At 39.4% G+C, this 19,330-nt stretch overlaps 1 pseudogene; it reads right to left on the bottom strand.

Moving 5' to 3' along the window:
• Positions 1-225: 225 nt before the first annotated feature.
• LOC136217413 (amine oxidase [copper-containing] alpha 2, peroxisomal-like) overlaps positions 226-19,330 on the bottom strand; it is a 77,381-nt pseudogene continuing 58,276 nt past the window's right edge.

The following is a 19,330-nucleotide window of genomic DNA, read 5'->3' as shown; positions in this document are numbered from 1 at the left end:
AACAAAACATATATAATTTCAAATCTAAAGTTCAAGGTTGGAGGATGACCAGAACATGCAATTGCATGTAAAAAAAAATCATGTTCCTTTAATGAGATTTAAAATTGCACTGTCTAATAAATATTAAACTTAAGATTATAATATTTAATACGTGAAAAGTTAAATCCACTCTCCATCAATTACTATAAGACTAAATTTTTACCTTTTTTTTATCTCTTCTGTAATCTAACAAGAGCAGTTTGTGGACTTTAGAGGTGGTTTGACTTTCAGCACCGGATTTCTATCAAAGAAATTAGCTGGCCGGAGCTCAAATCCAGTGTAATATGTTGGCATCACGGGAAAATCTTCTTGATATGGTACATGATTTACACCCATTGTGTACCACATCACTATATCTTTGTTTTCTATCCACTACAAAAAAAGGATCTATTACGATGTTAAAATTTAAGGTTTAACAACGCTTTTCAACGTCTCTAAATACTTACCCACGCTTTTCAAAGCGTCATCGTAAGCGTCATTAAATCGCGTGTCGTTAAATTTAACGACGCATAAAACATTGTGTAGGTAAATCCAATCCGATGACATACCGCATACAAGCGTTGTCATGTTTCCAACGCTTATATTTTTCGCGTCGTGATTTTTTTTATATTATTTATTTTCAATTTCAAAAAGTTTCACTACATTTTAATAAAGCGTCGCAAAGTAAACGACACAAAATACTTGTTATGTCATTATTTTGCTTCAGAAAATATTGATAGCGTCTTGAATACCATGACACTTTAATTTAAAAGTGTCTCCAAATTGATGACATTTAATTATAAACGTCTAGCTACATAAAAATCCATTACATCCCAAATTCAACGACATTTTGCAACTGAAATATCGTCTATAAATTGCGACAATTGCATATTATTATTTCCTTGGTATAACAACATTTTCATAAATAAGCACGTTGAATGAATCTAACTACATTTTTATTAAAAAAAACATCTCTATGAGATTTGACTTAATAATGGTACATAATGAACAACATTTCCCCACTATCTTAATACAAAATAATATTTAACACAATTCTGAAATTGATTCTGTCAAGCTTAGTTAAGGATATAGTCTCTAAGTCTATATGTTATATGAGGTACTGCAACTAATAGTGAGCGGACAACACCAATAGTAGCATCATGGGATCCATCTTCAAGAAAAGCACCCATTTGAACATATATTCTACCAACAATCTGAAATACCACAATTTTGATGAGTTAAGCATATAAACTGCTCCTTCAAAATTGTAAATACAGCTTAAGGGTAAACATTTACCATTTACCATGTCATTTTTTAATGGTTGCGCGACATCTCCAAATGCATCTATTCTAGCATACTTTACATCTAAACTTTGATAGAACCAAGAGTAATCAGGGCAGGAAATATATGGGCAAAATCAACTTTTGCATCAACATATGGCACCTATTAAGAGAATGAAGTTTAACTGTAAATAAAATAAAGAATAAATAAATATAAAAAATAAAAATAAACCAAAGCTAGCATTAAATAATCGTTAAAGAAGATGAGTAACTCACTAAGGCTTTCAACAAATAGGTTGTTGGTCCCGTGTAACGTGACAAGATTAGTTCCAGGGGGGATAGGAACTATTCCAAATTTTTCATGTTAGGCTGACTGTTAATGTTGAACTTAGACTTGCTCGAAGTCTTTTAGCACGATGGTACTGAGTAAGTTTCAGATACAAGCTTAGTCAACAGGTGACTAAGTCTGAATCTGTTCTTGAGTCAGGAGATAGCACTTGAGTCTATTCCTAAACTCAGCTTCTCAGTTCACTCAACTCAGATTATGTTCTTTTTAGTGTTTAACTAGGCAGTGTTATAGCAAGCAATAATTCAAGGAGATAAAGGTTAGAAAGATATTACTCAGCAGACGTATCCTGGTTCGGCCTCTCCACCTACGTCCAGTCTCCGGAATTCCTTCCGAGCTTTTTGGAATCCTCTACTGAGCTCTTTAAAGGTAGAGCACAAACCTTTTACAATAGAAAGCTGAGTATACAAGAGTACCTTCCTCTATACCTCTACTCACTCCTATTTCTACTGCTGAGTACTATAACCGAGTACTCAGCTTCTCCTTTCTATACTTCTAGAAATGATAAATGTTTGTTTGTCCTAAACAACAATTGCTAAGACACTTTAGATGATTTAGATCACTCTAGACTTTTACACAGAATTGGAATTGGTGTAAGATTTGCTTTGCTTTTCTCACAGAACTTCGAATAATAATTTGGTCAGCGTTTCGACTTAATTGAAGATCTGCATCGAATGAAGCGTTTGAGTGGCCTATTTATAGTGACACTTTCGAATTTCGAAATAACCGTTGGAGGGAAACGGCTTCCTGTCACTTTCACTCAGTACGTGCTCAGCGTCCTCGACCAATCAAATTCTTGTATCTTCTGTCTTTGGCAGTGCTCAGCAGCTTTCCGTCAGACAGGACAGAATGTTTCCACATTTATGGTAAAGTCTTCTAGATAGCTTTCTGCATCTTCTGAACTTTACCCGAAGTAGAAATACTTTGTCTTCAAGTTTATTCAGGTCAGCCGCTGACCTGACTTTCTTGTCGCTCAACTCAGCAGCTTCGTCTTGAAGCTTTTGGTCGAAGGCTTCTCGATCCTTCTCATTGCTGGGCTTGCGTTTTACTCAGTACAAACTGCGTTTTGATCTGCTTGGGCCGTGAGGCATTGATTCGTTGACTTGGGCTTGACTTTCTCTTGTGGGCCTTTGGGCCTTACAACTTAATGTGTTATAGATTAGATAACTCAACATTGAACAAACACATTAGTACGAATAAATCAAAGCATTTAAATTTAATTTGGAATATTTTTATCATGGAGTTTTAATTTTTGTTAAATAATTTTGTCAAATCAAAATCATGTGGAAAGGTGTTCCAACAAACTCCCACATTTTGATGTTGGCAAAAATATTCAATAAGGAACTCAGTGTTGAGCTCCCCCATGATGGTTGACCTTTTCTTAACTTCTTAAGATTCTCCCCCGTAAGGGTTGAACTACTGACTTAGTTTTACTTTAAACATTTCAAGGTTTAATCAAGTAAGTCTAAAGTCAGTTTTCAGAGTAAGGTCAGTACTTGGAACATTTTGACTTTACTCAGTTTCGATATTAAGTTAAGCGGAAGATTAAGTTCAGATATCAGAGTAGGCTGAGTGAATTAGTTGAGGCTGAGTAGTTTTACTCAGTGGCCAAATACTTGATTAATTTTTATGTTTACAAGCTTTAGTTACTTTGTTCAAAGAGTTTGAATAAGAAGACATGTGAGACAGGTCATGAATCTAGATCAACACAATAGATAAGCATAAAGCGATAAACAGATAACACAGATGTTTAAGAGAAGATACGATAATATATTAACTCAGCAAAGCAAGAAACATGTCAGCAGCAAACACTAAGTTTACACAAGTTATCGTCTAATGTTGACAGAAACTTGGTTCATTTTGGGTTTGGTTTGCTGACTGGACTTTGTTGTATCTTATTGCTGAGGCTGTGTGCTGGGAGGGACATCAGAAGTGGAACCAGGATGTTTCTTCTTTTGAGTTCCTTCTGCCGGTTGTTTGTTTTTCTCCCCCATTTTGCTAGCATCAATGGGCTGAGGGACAGCAGCATAAAACTTCCCTTGATCAACAGCACGAGTTGGCAAGGTTGAATACTGTTGGAGTTGACTCGTACTGTGCTTAAGGCCTTCAAACACTTGTATACCACCAGTCATGTTGGACGCTGGATTGTCCATATAGGAGCTGATGACACTGAGTATGAACTCAATTTACTTGCCCATCCAAGTAATGGAGTCCGTCATTTTGGCGTAGGACTGATGGTACATCCTGAGCAGTGCAGCATCATAGTGATGGCGCTGATTGGATTGATGTGTGACATGTTGATAGGTGGTCTTGGCGAGTTGGAAGATTTCCGATGACTTCGCCTGGTCGGTTTTCATCTCTTCTCTAGATAAGCTGAGCATACAAATAGCTTCAGCGATTTGCTCTATAGTGCATTGAGAGGAAGAGGAAACCAAGTCTCTAGTGACAGTCAGCTTAGTATTGAGTTGAGTGAAGACCTGAGCTACTTGTGCCGACTGAGCTACACCGGAGTTTGCAGCAGATAGGGCATTCAGCTTACCTTCAATAGTATCCATGTGGTGCACCATGTGCAGATGAAGGTTGTCCATCTTTGTAGCAAACTCCTGCTTTGGCTGTTGAGCAACCATATCGGTTAGCACACACAAAAGCTCCTTAAGACTTTTGAGTTCAGTCAGAAGTTGCGTTATGGTGCTCAGTTTAGTAGGCTCAGCAGAATGATACTCAGCATCAGAGGCATGAGTGTGTTGTATGTCCGCGATCAGTTCTTGAGCAGCTTGTAGGATTCTTTTTCCAGAGGTGGAAGTTGTAAGGAAGCTCAGTGGATCAGCTGATGGAATTTCAGGGACTAAATTCTGGTTGGCAGCAGGTGTTTGGATATTTGATTGCTCACCATGAATGGAGGTGCCCTCTTGATGAAGTGAAGGTTGAGCAATGGGAGTGGCAGACTCCGTGTTGAGGCCAGCAGTAGGTGCTGACTGGTTTGCTGACTGCTCAGTAGGAGGATTGAGTTGTGCAGCAGCATTATCTACCTGCTCAGTATCATTCTGGAGCTGAGTATTGACTTGTGGAGGAGTCAGCTCGAGATTGTCCTGAGCAGGAGTTTTCTCAAATACTTGTTCATTTTCTTGAACAGCAGGTTCTTCGATCACTTGCTCAGTTGAGGCATGAGCAGCGGTGTTGGCAGACTTCTGACCTTGAGGAGCGTCAGCTTCGGCATATTCCTGACTGCAAAAAACAGAGGCTTGTTTTTCTTTGACTGGCGAGGGCTTTGTAATTGGTTTGGAGAAGAAGTTGAACTCCAAGTCAGTCAAGTTAACAATAGGATCACGCAGAGGGGAGTCATCTAGTATATCAAACACGAGTGGTTTGCGTGATTTCCTTTTGAATCTCTTATCACTGCAATCTTTGGATAGTTTTGGAGACGGGGTTTGGTCAACAGAGATGACGTTTTGGACATCCTCAGCCTGTTCTTCAATAGTCGTGGTGTCAACAGGGGACTCAATTTCTGGCTCAGTAACAAGTTCTTTAGCAGTTGAGTTGCTCGGTGCATTTTTCTTTGTCTTCTCAGCAGAGACAAACTTTTGAAGTTGAGTATGTTGGGTGGTTTCAATATTATTAGTTTCCTGAGCTCGCATGAAGAAGGAGTCCTTTGGAACAGCAAAACCTAGAGGAATTACGTTCAATGGTGTATCTCCAGAAGCCTTCTTCCTCTTTAGGGGTGGCTCAGTTTCCTCATGCTCATCCTCAATCTCTTGGACAGCAGCGGGTCATTTTTGGGAAGGCTTAGGAGGGTCAGCTTTCTTCTTAGCTGACTCAGCTTGAGAGGGTTTGGCTAGTGCCACTTTAATTCTTTTGGCTGTTTGGAGTGCCGGCATAGCTTTTGGTGCAGCTGACATGTCTACTCTTCTCTTTTTCCCTTTACTGGGCAGCTCGACCTCCTCTTCATCTTCAATCAGAGTGTCCTTTCCTTTCTTTGATTTGGATTTGAAAGGAAGGTTGTGTGCTAGTCCAGCGAGGATCTCGACAGTGATTTCTGTTCCCATTACACTTTCTTCACCTTTGAAGCTGATCTTATGATCCTTGAGGATCTCGGTGATGAGTGATCCCATCCGAAGAACTCCATTGGTTATTTGAAATGCTCCAATTAAGAACATAGGCATATTCAGAGGTTTGTAATTCAGCATGTGCCAGAGGAAGCACTGTTCAAAGTTGGATGCAGAGGATGTGGCGTTGACCTTTGGGAACAAGTAGTTGGTCAGGAGATAGTGGGCGTGTCGTTGATGCTGACTAAGTGAGGTGCAAGAGACTTCACCTACGTGTCCTTCTGGCTTATAGAACTCAGCTTTATACTTGACTCGTTTATAGTCATTGGTTTTCCTTAGCTGAGCCCCTTCCTCCTTTAATTCTAAGAGTGTGGCCAGGTAGATGGGGTTGATGATGATTTGTTTGTTATCTATGTATGTTACCATGAAATCAACATCGTCTTTTGCAACCAGTAAATTTGAGTAGAACTCAGTCACTAGCCTTGGGTAGGTCAGGCCGTTGAGAGAAAAGAGTTTGGTCCATCCGTTCTTGGATATCCAGTCGCTGTAGGGTTTCTCAGCTTCGACGAAGCTCTTGGAGAACCATCGTGAAAGGATGACATCGAGGTTCTCAACATCAGAGAACACGGATAGAAAGGTTCTCTCCTGAGGCTTCTTTCCCTTGTCCTTCTTCTTCTTCTTAGAATGAGTTGAGTGTTCCGTGTTGGGGTCAATCCCGAGGATGTTGACTTCATCCATGGGTTTGTCGTGCTGACCATGACCCGTTTGATTTTCTTCATCAGAAGTTTCTTCATACTCCTGCTCAGTTGGAGAGTCGGGATTGATATCTGATAGATTGTCTTCGTACTGATCATCAGAGAGATTCTAGGAATCGAACATGGTGTTCTTGAAGACTTCTTTGGAAATGCTTAGAGATTTGGGATTTGAGAGAGAGAGAGTTCGAGTGCGAAAATCAAGCGTAGAAAGTAAATAGTGAGAAATCTTTCACTATTTATAGCCGGTAAGCGTTGATTTGATAGTTCGGGGAGAACGGTGGGAATTTGAACCATCGATAGTCAGTTATTACTGACATTAATTGCGAGAAATGACGCATGTTTTTACTAATGATGATGCTTACGTCATCCTAGAGGCTACTTAAATACGCGTGCAACCCCTAGTTTTGCAAGTTGCTTTACTCAGCAACGTAGTTACTCAGTAGTTCAAGTGCTGAGTGTATAAGTCAGTTTTATAACTTTGTATGGTAAAGGCACTCAGCATGCATATCAACTCAGTATATAACAAATCACTCAGCATGAATTGTACTTAGAATTTATTGAAGAGGATTAAACATACCGATAGCTTCTCTAAGTATGTTGAATTGCTCACGAGCCAGCGGCTTGGTGAAGATATCGACAAGCTGCTCATCCGTTGGGACATAGGTCAGCTTGATCTCACCTTTGAGTACATGGTCTCTGATGAAGTGATGCCTTATGCTGACATGCTTCATCCTGCTGTGCTGGATTGGGTTCTTTGATAGGTCAATGGCACTTTTGTTGTCACATTTGACTTCAATCACTTTGGTCTGAACACCATAATCTTCTAGCTGTTGCTTGATCCAAAGGACTTGAGCAACACAGCTTCTAGCAGCAATGTACTCAGCTTCAGTGGTTGACATGGCTACTGACGACTGCTTCTTACTGAACCAAGACACAAGACAGCTTCCAAGGAAATGACATCCTCCTAAAGTGCTTTTTCGCTCCAGCTTATCTCGTCCATATTCAGCATCAGTGTATCCGAGAAGTGTAAAGTCATGAGTGTTGGGATACCATAAACTTGCATTCACTGAGCCTTGCAAATATCTAAGGATTCTTTTTACAGCTATGTAGTGAGATTCCTTAGGGTTAGATTGATATCTAGCGCAATAACATACTAAGAACTGAATGTCCGGTCTACTAGCTATTAAGTAAAGTAAATAGCCAATCATACCTCGATATAATTTGCTATCTACTGACTTACCACTTTCATCAGCACAGAGGACAGTGTCAGTGCCCATTGGGGTAGATATTGGTTTACAATTTTCGAGTTCATATTTCTTCAATATCTCCTTAGCATACTTCGTTTTACTGATGAAGATGCCATTCTTTCCTTGTTTGATTTGAAGTCCAAGGAAGAAGTTGATTTCTCCCATCATTGACATTTCAAACTCAGTCTGCATCTGCTTACTAAACTCCTTGCACATAGACTCATTAGTAGCACCAAAAATGATGCCATCAATATATATTTGAGCCAGCAGGGTGTCTTTACCCTTTCTCTTAATGAATAAGGTTGTATCAGCTTTGCCTCTGACATAATTTCTAGTCAGCAGGAAACTGGTCAGCCTCTCATACCAAGCACGTGGTGCTTGCTTGAGACCGTATAGAGCCTTTTTGAGTTTATAAACATGGTTTGGGAATTTAGGATCCTCAAACCCTTGAGGCTGATTAACATAGACTTCCTCGTTTATAACTCCATTAAGAAATGCACTCTTGACATCCATTTGAAACAATTTAAAATTCATGAAACTGGCATATGCGCACAATATTCTAATTGCTTTAAGTCTTGCCACTGGGGCGAAGATCTCATCATAGTTAATACCTTCCTACTGACTGTAGCCTTGAGCTACAAGTCTTGCTTTGTTTCTGACTACATTCCCCTGTTCATCTAGCTTATTGCGGAAGACCCATCTTGTTCCTATGGTCTTCTGGCTTCTTGGATTTGGCACTAAGTCCCAAACTTCATTTCTTTTGAACTGATCAAGCTCTTCTTGCATTGCACCCATCCAGTACTCGTCGTTCTCAGCTTTTGAGAAATTCTTTGGTTCCTGAACTCAGACGAATGCTACATTGCTGAGGTATCTCCTGAGTTGATTTCTTGTCATCAGGGTGTTCTCAGCAGCATCGAGAATGATGCTTTCAGAGTGTCCTCTTGGGATTCTGATTTCTTTTGGGAGTGTAATGTCTTGGGCTGGTTGTGTTTCAACAATCTCTGCAGGTATATATTGATCAGTGAAAATAATTTGAGTATCATTTTTACCTTTGGTCAGCCCTTGAAGTGGTAACTCAGCGGCTCCACTTTGCTCAGCATCTGCTGAGTATGGTTCATCCTCAGTTGGTTGACTTACTTTCCCTGCAGGGTTAGTTTCATCGAACTCAATGTGTACTGACTCTTCTAAGACCTGAGTTCGTTTATTGAAAACTCTATATGCTTTGCTGTTCGTTGAGTAGCCTAAAAAGATAGCTTCATCAGCTTTTGAATCAAACTTAGCAAGGTTGTCTTTAGTATTTAAAATAAAACATTTACAACCAAAAGCACGAAAGTATCCAATGTTGGGTTTTCATCCTTTCCAAAGTTCATAGGGAGTTTTCTTCAATATGGGTCTGACCAGAGCCCTATTAAGTATATAATAGGCTGTGTTAACAGCTTCACCCCAAAAAGTACTTTGGAAGCCTATTCTCACTCAGCATTGTCCTGGCTATTTCAACCAAGGTTCTGTTCTTCCTTTCGACTACCCCATTCTATTGAGGAGTTCTAGGAGCAGAAAAGTTGTGGTCAATGCCGCTGGCTTCACAGAACTCAACAAACTGTTGGTTTTTGAATTCTCCACCATTATCACTTCTGATGTGAGCTAGTTTTAGGTCTTTATCATTTTCAAGTTTTCTAACTAATGTTGAAAATGTCTCAAAGGTTTCATCCTTGCTACTCAGCAAGATGATCCAAGTGTACCACGAGAAGTCATCTACAATGACTAAGGAAAATCTCCTACCACCCAAGCTCAGCGGCTGGACTGGTCCGAAGAGATCCAAGTGTAGCAACTCAAGTGGACGCTTAGTTGAGACGATGTTTTTACTGTGAAAAGATTTTTTGGTTTGTTTTCCTTGCTGACAAGCATTACATAATTGATCCTTTTCGAACTTAAGTTCGGGCAGTCCCTCAACTAATTGCTTTCTTGCTAATTTTTCCAGGAGGTCCATGCTCACATGACCAAGTCTCCTGTGCCATAGCCAGGAATTTTCTTCCTTTGACACTAAGCATATGCTTTTTGAAAATTTCTTTTCTAAACTCAACATAAAGACATTGTCAACACGAGGGGCGGTTAAAATCAATTCATTTGTTTTCCCCTCGAGTATTTTACATCCAATGGCATTGAATATAACCTTTCTACCGCTGTCGCACAGCTGAGCTACGATCAGTAGATTATATTCGAGTCCTCTGACTAGGGAGACTGACTCAATAGTAGGATTACCGCCGATGGTTCCTAACCCTACTATCTTACCCTTTTTGTTGTCTCCAAAACTTACAGTTCCTCCTCGTTTAAGCTCAAGTGTGATGAACTGAGTTTCATCACCCGTCATATACCTCGAGCATGCGCTTTCAATGTACCACAACTTTGACTTCTCCGCACATCTCAGGCCGACCTGCAATATAACTAGTTATCTTTAGGTACCCAAGTCTTTTTGGGTCCTCGTTGGTTAGGCACAGCAGGTGATACATCATATTTCATTTTATGACGGCACACGTTGGTGGTGTGGCCAGTCTTCCCACAGAAGTCACAATAGACCTTCCTTTGGGGACGCCTTATTGGCGGGTCAGCACCATTGTGTTGAGCATGCCAACACACCTTGGTTGTGTGGTCTTTCTTCCCACAGAAGTCGCATTGGACATTTCGTTGGGAAGTCCATTTCCGCTGACTAGTACCTTAGTACTCAGTGTAATGATGGACACTTTTCTTATTCGGAACCTTTAGCTGGTTCTAAATAGATGTGATATCTTTTCTCAGCTTCTTAGAGTCTGATTTGACCTCAGTGACATAACTATGCATGATTTTCATCTTGCGTAGTATTGTCTTGGAGAAGATGACGAAGGTCATTGAGTTTGACCTCCTCAATCTCATCACATCGCCTGCTGAGTGTTCGAACTTTCTTGTTACACTTTTTGACAAGTGTGTAAAGATCACTCAGGGCGTTTATCATTTAATTTCTGAGCAAAGGTAGAGTTGTTACCTCAGTTGGTTGTTCCTCATTGTCAGATGCACATGATGAATCAGCTTGCTCAGAAAGATAGGGGTCAGCAGACTCATCTGCCATAAAGCAGATGTTTGCTGACTTAGTGGCTTCAGCTCCTGATGAGGATGATTCATCGCTATCGCTCCATATGGCCACCATTGCTTTTCTTCCACTTTTCTTGTCCTTCTTCAGGGTAGGACAGCTTAACTTGATATGGCCAGTTTGATGACATTCAAAGAATGTGATTGGCTTTGAGCTTTCCTTCTTGTACTTGCTGTCGCTTGACTCAGCTTTGTATTTGTTATATTTCTTGAATGGCTTTCTGCTGTACTTGTCATTCTTGCGGAACAGCTTCTTTATCTTTCTTGTGAACATGGCCATTTCTTTATCATCAGATGAGTCATCATTAGTGGAGTCAGCTTTCATGACAAGAGACTTTTGCTTCTTGTCCTCAGCTTTTTCTTTCACCTCAAAGTTATTCATCGATATCTCATGGGTCAGCAGAGATCCAATAAGCTCATCATACTTGTAGGTGGTTAGGTCTTGGGCTTCCTCAACGGCTGTCTTCTTCGCCTGCCAGCTTTGGGGAAGACTCCTCAGTATTTTCTTCACTTGCTCTTCCTCAGTGAAGATCTTGCCGAGCCTCTTGAGTTCGTTAATAATGTTGGTGAACCTTGAGTTCATGTCAGAAATTCCTTCACCATCATTCATCTCGAACAACTCGTACAGACTCATGTGTTGGTTCTGTTGAAACACCTTTCCACATAATTTTGATTTGACAAAATTGTTTAAGTATAATTAAAAACATATTCTAAACACACTAAGTTTAAACTCTTTGATTTATTCTACTAATGTGTTTGTTCAATGTTGAGTTAAATTGTTTATAAGACACAAGATTAAAAGGCCCAAAGCCTAATACGGAAGTCAAAGCCCAAGTCAAACAGTTTAAAGCAACTCGGCCCGTGTATGTCAAAACGCTGTCGTTATGTACAAAACGCAGCTCAGCAAGAGAAGGATCTAGAAGACCTTTGTGGAACAACTTCGGGACGAAGCTGCTGAGTTGATTCGACAAACAGTACAAGACAGCAGCTGGCTAAGAACAACTTCTAGACAAAGTGTTTCCACTTTGGGTAAAGTTCAGAAGACACAGTATGCTGTCTAGTTGACATTACCATAAATGGAGAGACAATCTGCCGAGCTGACCAAAAGCTGACCGAGGACAGAAGATACTCAAATCTGATTGGCCGAGAGCTCTGAGCAAGTCAGGATGACAACGACAGGAAGCCGTTTCCCTCCAACGGTTATTTTGAAATTCGAAATGACCGACACCTCAGACGTCTCTATAAATAGAGCCCTTCAGTTGCTTCATTGAACAGAGAACTTGATCAAGCCATTACGCTGACCAAATTTCTACGCAAAGTTCTCCAAGCAAAAGCAAAGCAATCTTACACTAAATTTCATATCTTTTGTGTAAAAGTCTAGAGTGATTATTCAATCATCTAAGGTGTCTTAGCAATCATTGTTTAGGACAAACACTTATCATTTCTAGAGATTAGAAAGGAGAGGCTGAGTACTCGGTTATAGTACTCAGCGAGAGATTAGGATTGAGTAGAGGTATAGAGGAAGGTACTCTTATTATACTCAGTTGCTAAGATTGTAAAAGGTTTGATGCCCTACCGTTAATGAGCTCAGTAGAGAATTTGAAATCTCGGAACGTGTTCCGGGGACAGGACGTAGGCTTGGAGGCCGAACCTGGATAAATCTGCTGAGTAACATATTTCTAACCTTTAACTCCTTCATATATTTATTGCTTGCTTAAACAAAAAACTGACCAATTAAAGAGGTCAAGCTGAGTTGTGCGCATTGAATATCTGAGCTCAGGAATAGACTCTAAGTGCTATCTCCTGACTCAAGTAAAGAAAACTGACCTAGTCACTAGTTGACTAAGCCAGTATCTTACTATTCACTCAGCGCCGCTGTCCAAACCTTTTTCTCACGAAAAAGAAGTCTGCCCTAACTTAAAATTTTTAAATAGTTCCTAACCCCCCCCCCCCTTGGAACTATACTTGTAACGTTATAAGGGACCAACAAGTGGTATCAGAGCTTAAAAGCTCACTGTAAAAGGTTTAACCACCTTGAGCTGATCCCCACTATGGGCGAAAACAGCACTCGGTTTCTCCCAGGAAACCAAACAACTCAAATCTTACCTGAGGGGCTGTCCATTACTCGGCCTCCCCTATTCTTCAGGTCTAACTACACCTTCTGGAAGAATAGGATGAAAAATTTCATTCAGGCTACAAATATGAGTGCCTGGCTATCCATAGTCTAAGGTCCATTTGTACCTGTCGAAGTTGTGGCTGGCCAAACAGTTGTTAAAGCTGAGGCCAAATGGACAGAGGATGATCTCAAGAAGCTACAAAATCATGCTTCGGCTATAAATATGCTTCACTGTGCGCTCGATGCTGCAGAATATAATAAAATCTCAGGTTGTGAGTTGGCGCAAGAGATCTGGAAGAAGCTGGAGGTCACCTACGAAGGAACCAATAAAGTAAAGGAGTCCAAGGTGAACCAGCAGATGAGACTGTACGAGCTGTTCGAAATGAACAATGATGAGGGCATATCTGACATGAATGCAAGGTTTACCAACATCATCAATGAGCTCAAGAGACTTGGGAAGATCTTCACTGAGGAAGAACAAGTCAAAAAGATACTCAGGAGTCTTCCTAAAGACTAGCAAGCAAAGAAGACCGCTGTTGAGGAAGCTCATGACTTAACCACCTACAAATATGACGAACTCATCGGCTCGTTGCTGACCCATGAGATATCAATGAAAAACTTCGAGGTGAAGGAAAATGTTGAAACACCTTTCCATATAATTTTGATTTGACAAAATTGTTTAAGTATAATTGAAATACATATTCTAAACACACTAAGTTTAAATGCTTTGATTTATTATACTAATGTGTTTGTTCAATGTTGAGTTAAATTATTTATAAGACACAAGAATTAAAAGGCCCAAGCCCAATACGAAAGTCAAGGCCCAAGTCAAACAACTCAGTACAACTCGGCCCGCGTTTGTTAAAACGTTGTCGCTTTGGACAAAACGCAACTCAGCAAGAGAAGGATCTAGAAGACCTTTGGGAACAACTTCAAGATGAAGCTGCTGAGTAGTCTCGACAAAGCGTACTAGACAGCAGCTGGCTAATGAAAACTTCCAGATAAAGTATTTCTACTTTGGGTAAAGTTCAGACGACACAGTATGCTGTCCAGTTGACTTTACCATAAAAGGAGAGACAGTCTGCTAAGCTGACCGAGGACTGAAGATACACAATTCTGATTGGCCGAAAGCTCTGAGCAAGTCAGGATGACAACGATAGGTAGCCGTTTCCCTCCAACAGTTATTTCGAAATTCGAAATGACCGATGCCCAATAGAGCCATCAGAAGCTTCATTCAACATAGAACTTGATGAAGCCATTACGCTGACCAAATTTCTACACAAGTTCTGCAAGCAAAGAAGCAAAGCAAATCTTACACTACAACTCTTATATCTGTGTAAAAGTCTAGAGTGATTATTTCAATCGTCTAAAGTGTCTTAGCAAATCTTTGTATAGGACAAAAAACTTATCATTTCTAGAAGATAGAAAGGAGAGGCTGAGTACTCGGTTATAGTACTCAGCGAGAGATTAGGATTGAGTAGAGGTATAGAGGAAGGTACTCTTGTTATACTCAGTTGCTAAGATTATAAAAGGTTTGAGGCTCTACCTTTAAAGAGCTCAGTAGAGGATTCGAAATCTCGGAACGTGTTCCGGGGACAGGACGTAGGCTTAGAAGAAGCCGAACCTGGATAAATCTGCTGAGTAAAGTATTTCTTACCTTTAACTCCTTATCTATATTGCTTGCTTAAAATAACCAAAAACTGACCAAGTAAAGAGGTCAAGTTGAGTTGTGCGCGTTAAACGTCTGAGCTCAGGAATAGACTCTAAGTGCTATCTCCTGACTCAAGCTAAGAAACTGACCTAGTCACCAGTTGACTAAGCCGGTATCTTGCTGTTTACTCAGCGCCGCTGTTAAAACCTTTTTCCTTAGAAAAAGAAGTCTGCCCTAATTGCGAAAAAGTTTAAATAGTTCCTAACCCCCCCCCCCTTGGAACTATACTTGCAACCTTACAAGGGACCAACAAGTGGTATCAGAGCTTAAAAGCTCACTGTAAAAGGTCTAACAACCTTGAGCTGATCCCTACCATGGGCGAAAACAGCACTCGGTTTCTCCCTAGAAACCAAACAACTCAGATATTGCCTGAGGGGCTGCCCATTACTAGGCCTCCCCTATTCTTTGGGTCAAACTATACCTTCTGGAAGAATAGGATGAAAAATTTCATTCAGGCTACAAACATGAGTGCCTGGCTATCTATAGTCCAAGGGCCATTTGTACCTGTCGAAGTTGTGGCTGGCCAAACAGTTGTAAAAGCTGAGGCCAAATGGACAGAGGGTGATCTTAAGAAGCTCCAAAACCATACTTCGGCTATCAATATGCTTCACTGTGCGCTCGATGCTGCAGAATATAATAAAATCTCAGGTTGTGAGTCGGCACAAGAGATCTGGAAAAAGCTGGAAGTCACCTACGAGGGAACAAATAAAGTAAAGGAGTCCAAGGTGAATCAGCAGATGAGACTGTATGAGCTGTTCGAGATGAAAAATGATGAGGGCATTTCAGATATGAATGCAAAGTTCACCAACATCATTAATGAGCTCAAGAGACTTGGGAAAATCTTCACCGAGGAAGAACAAGTCAAAAAGATACTCAGGAGTCTTCCTAAAGACTGGCAAGCAAAGAAGACAGCGGTTGAGGAAGCTCAGGATTTAACCACCTACAAATATGACGAACTCGTCGGCTCGTTGCTGACCCATGAGATATCCATGAAAAACTTTGAGGTGAAGGAAAAATCTGAAGACAAGAAGCAGAAATCCCTTGTCATGAAAGCTGACTCTACTGACGGGAGCTCAACTGATGATGAGGAGATGGCTATGTTCACAAGCAAGATGAAAAGGCTATTCAGGAAAAATGACAAATACTCTAAGAAGCCTTACAGAAAGTTTGATAAGTATAAAGCTGACTCAAGCGGCAACAAATACAAAAAGGACAGCTCAAAGCCCATTACATGCTTTGAGTGCCATCAAACTGGCCATATTAAGTCAAGCTGCCCCACACTGAGGAAAGACAAGAAGAGTGGCAAAAAGGCAATGGTGGCTACATGGAGCGACAGTGATGAGTCTTCATCTACAGAAACTGAGGCCACCGAGTCAGCGAAGATATGCTTCATGGCTGACGAACTTGCTGAGCCATGCGTCTCTGAGCATGCTGACCTATCCGTCGCATCACATGACGAGGAGCAATCAAATGAGGTAATTTCTCTTCCCTAGCTCAGAAACGATATGGTTAATGCTCTGAGTGATCTCTACACACTTGTCAAGAAGTGTAATAAGAAAGTTAGAGCACTCAGCAGGCGCTGTGATGAAGTGGAAGAGGTCAAACTGAGTGACCTCAGATTCCTTCTTCAGGACAATACAACTCTGCATGATAACATGAAGATCATACATGAGTCTGTTGTTGAGCGATTTCCGCAAGTGCACGGTTTCGCTTGTAGTAATAAAAATATCGATCCCACAGAGAACGCTTTTTAACGAAAACTTATATTAATTTAGTTTAAATACGACTTAAGGTTTATTAAATAGATAAACGTTATTTGAAATTGGATTTGGTTTAGAAATTGCTAGAAATAGAATTAGATTAGAGTATTTTAGATGTTAGAAATTATTTATGATTTAAAAGTTAATTTGCAAGACAGGAACGTTTAGAACTTTTAGAAAAACAAATAAATGTATTCGTTTGCATTAAGCAAAGAAAACAACTTTAAACTTTGTATTAATTATAATGATGAAATAAATGACGGAACCTCTAATTAATTGGCTTTGAACGCGACAAAACCCTTTCGGGATAGTTGCCCTTACTCAAATTAAAACTCTTTCGAGATGATAATTTGCCTAAGTGTTCAACAAAGTTTCCTTGTAATGATTTTGAATTCAACTGCGTATTAATGAAAACACCAGCCTCACTTATATTGGATTGGTTACCATAAGTGCTGCATAACGATTTGTCAAATAGAACGGACTTTATTAGATGAAATATAAATTGATACAAGTTTACAGAGTGAAATCGCATGGACCCTTCGAGGGCGTGCAAGTGAACGGATTGATCAGTCCCTTCCTTGGGTTTCCTTAGAGGTTGTCAGGCTCAGGGGCGGATCCTTTTACTAATTCTTCTTGCTGTAACTTCGGAATAGGGATTCGGTCGGCCACTACCAAAATGCAAAACTAAACTGGAACAATGTCTAAACGCTACTAAACTTGCTATTATTGAGTAAACAATGTGTGTACAGCATATTGCTTTGAACAGAAATAAAATCTAAACTCTGACTCTTTTTTGAGTCAGAGTTTCTACATAAACTCTGCACTAATCTCTCTATCAATATTACATTACATTACATAACATAACATGTTACATAACATAACATTTCATCATCACAACATAACAACTCATTTCTCTCCTTATCAACTCTTTATTTATAGATGTTGAAGGGTTGTGACTGAAGTGATGTGTCCTTTGTGAAGAGTCGTGTCCGTTTGTGAAAGGACGTCTTTATCCACTTGAACGAACGCGTTTCTTGGATTTCAGCATGTGTTAAATGCATTTGGTAAATTTTCTACACTTACCGAGGATAGGAATCCTCGGCCGTGAATGACGTAGCATTAAGTTGAACGACGGACGAAGGGGAGAAATGGCTATACCACGCGTGTCGCGGTCGCGGGTGGTGGATTCGCAGTCGCGGCATGCTGTGTTTTCTGTTTCTTTGCTTTCGTTCGTGTCCTCGACTTGGTGCTTTCGATTTACGTCGTCTTTGACTCCTTTTGTAGGGTTTTTCTTCTGTTTTTGATCCTTTTTTGTTCCTATTTGGATTTTACCAAATATTTAGGTACCTTGCAAGAAAGAAAGATATTGGAGAGTAAAAGTAATCTAAACAGATATAAATAACACAAATTCGTAATAAAAATGATGTAAATATTAATGATATTTTAGGTATATTTTGGGCTTAACAAATCTCCACACTTAATCTTTTGCTAGTCCCGAGCAAAATTTCACTGAATTTATTCCTTAACTAATCTCTTTATGAAAATAAAGCATATATCTTTGTGTTTATCTTTTAAATTAGTTAAGCCGAAAAGACTAACTTCGCATGGCAAATTTATACGCAAAAATATCAAACTAACTTAGTATAAATACGATATATCATTCGTCTTGTATTTCAATGTTTAAATTTGAAGTATTCGGGACGATGTAAGCACGCATGTTATTGAGTCTTTCATCTCAAGGCATTTCAAAGCACCAAATTTCCTTTCCCAAACTTGAATTATGATATATGAGTATTAAGTTTAATTTATTTGCTTAGTTACGCCCGTGATAAGGGTGGTCTCGGTCGTAACTTTATATGCATTCTATTTGTGTTCGCTTAAGAGGTATCGACCATGCCATGGGTGGACGCAATCGTTACTTTAAACTTTAAACACGCTTAATTTTTCTAATTTAAACGTTCCTTTCATACCTCGATTGTGATAAGGGTGGTCGCAACCGTGGCCAAAAGTACGCTTACTTATTAATTTCTTCCCTTTCATACCTCGACTGTGATAAGGTTGGTCTCAATCGTGGCGAAAAGTTCAGAATACGATTTATTGATTAAATTGTAACTTGGGAAAAAGAAAATTAGCACATTCATCCTATATTGACTTAAAATTCAACATGTATTATGGCTAAAGTTTCCTTAAAAACTTCAATTGGTGTTAATGTAAGATAAAATCAAAACCGAGCTAAAAATTGTTAGTTCAATTTAATGCCTATAAACCTAATTGAAAATTAAAAATAAGATTTATTGTATCATGAAATTCATGATATGAAATAGAGATTAAAAATAAAGAATTTTTACTTAAATACATTCGCTCGAGACAATTTTTACTTAAAATCGTGTCGAAGATTTGTGAAAAGTTTGAAAAATATTACCCGCATAGAAATATTATTTCTATCGATAATGATAACCTAAAAATAATCATAAGTTAAATATATTTTAAAATAATGTTAAATAAATTGTTTTGCAATATATGTTGCATTTGCATAAAACAAGTGTTGCATTTATAAATGTTGCTTTAAAAATTATTCTTATTCGTTACATTTATTTGTACTAAAAATGATATATGCAATATCTCCTCCCACACTTAAATTGGACCATGTCCTCATTGGTGCAAAATTGATAAAACACGAAAAATGGTACGAAAATAAATCATACGAATGAAGAAAGAAAAAGTATGAAATTAAAGTAGCCAAATTAAGATATTAAAGGTATACCAAACATAATATAAAATAGGTGTATGGTAACAAATCAAAATAAATGAGTAAAGAAAAGATTAGATATAACCTGATTACGTGATCGTGAATTCGGTGGAGACGGTGTGGTCACTACGCCTTGACGACGGAAAAATGATAATAACCGGCGTCGGGTTGACGTGTGTTCTTTC

This window comes from Euphorbia lathyris, chromosome 2 (assembly GCF_963576675.1).
Source record: "Euphorbia lathyris chromosome 2, ddEupLath1.1, whole genome shotgun sequence".
NCBI lineage: Eukaryota > Viridiplantae > Streptophyta > Magnoliopsida > Malpighiales > Euphorbiaceae > Euphorbia > Euphorbia lathyris.
This window is presented reverse-complemented; position numbering and strand designations above follow the sequence as displayed.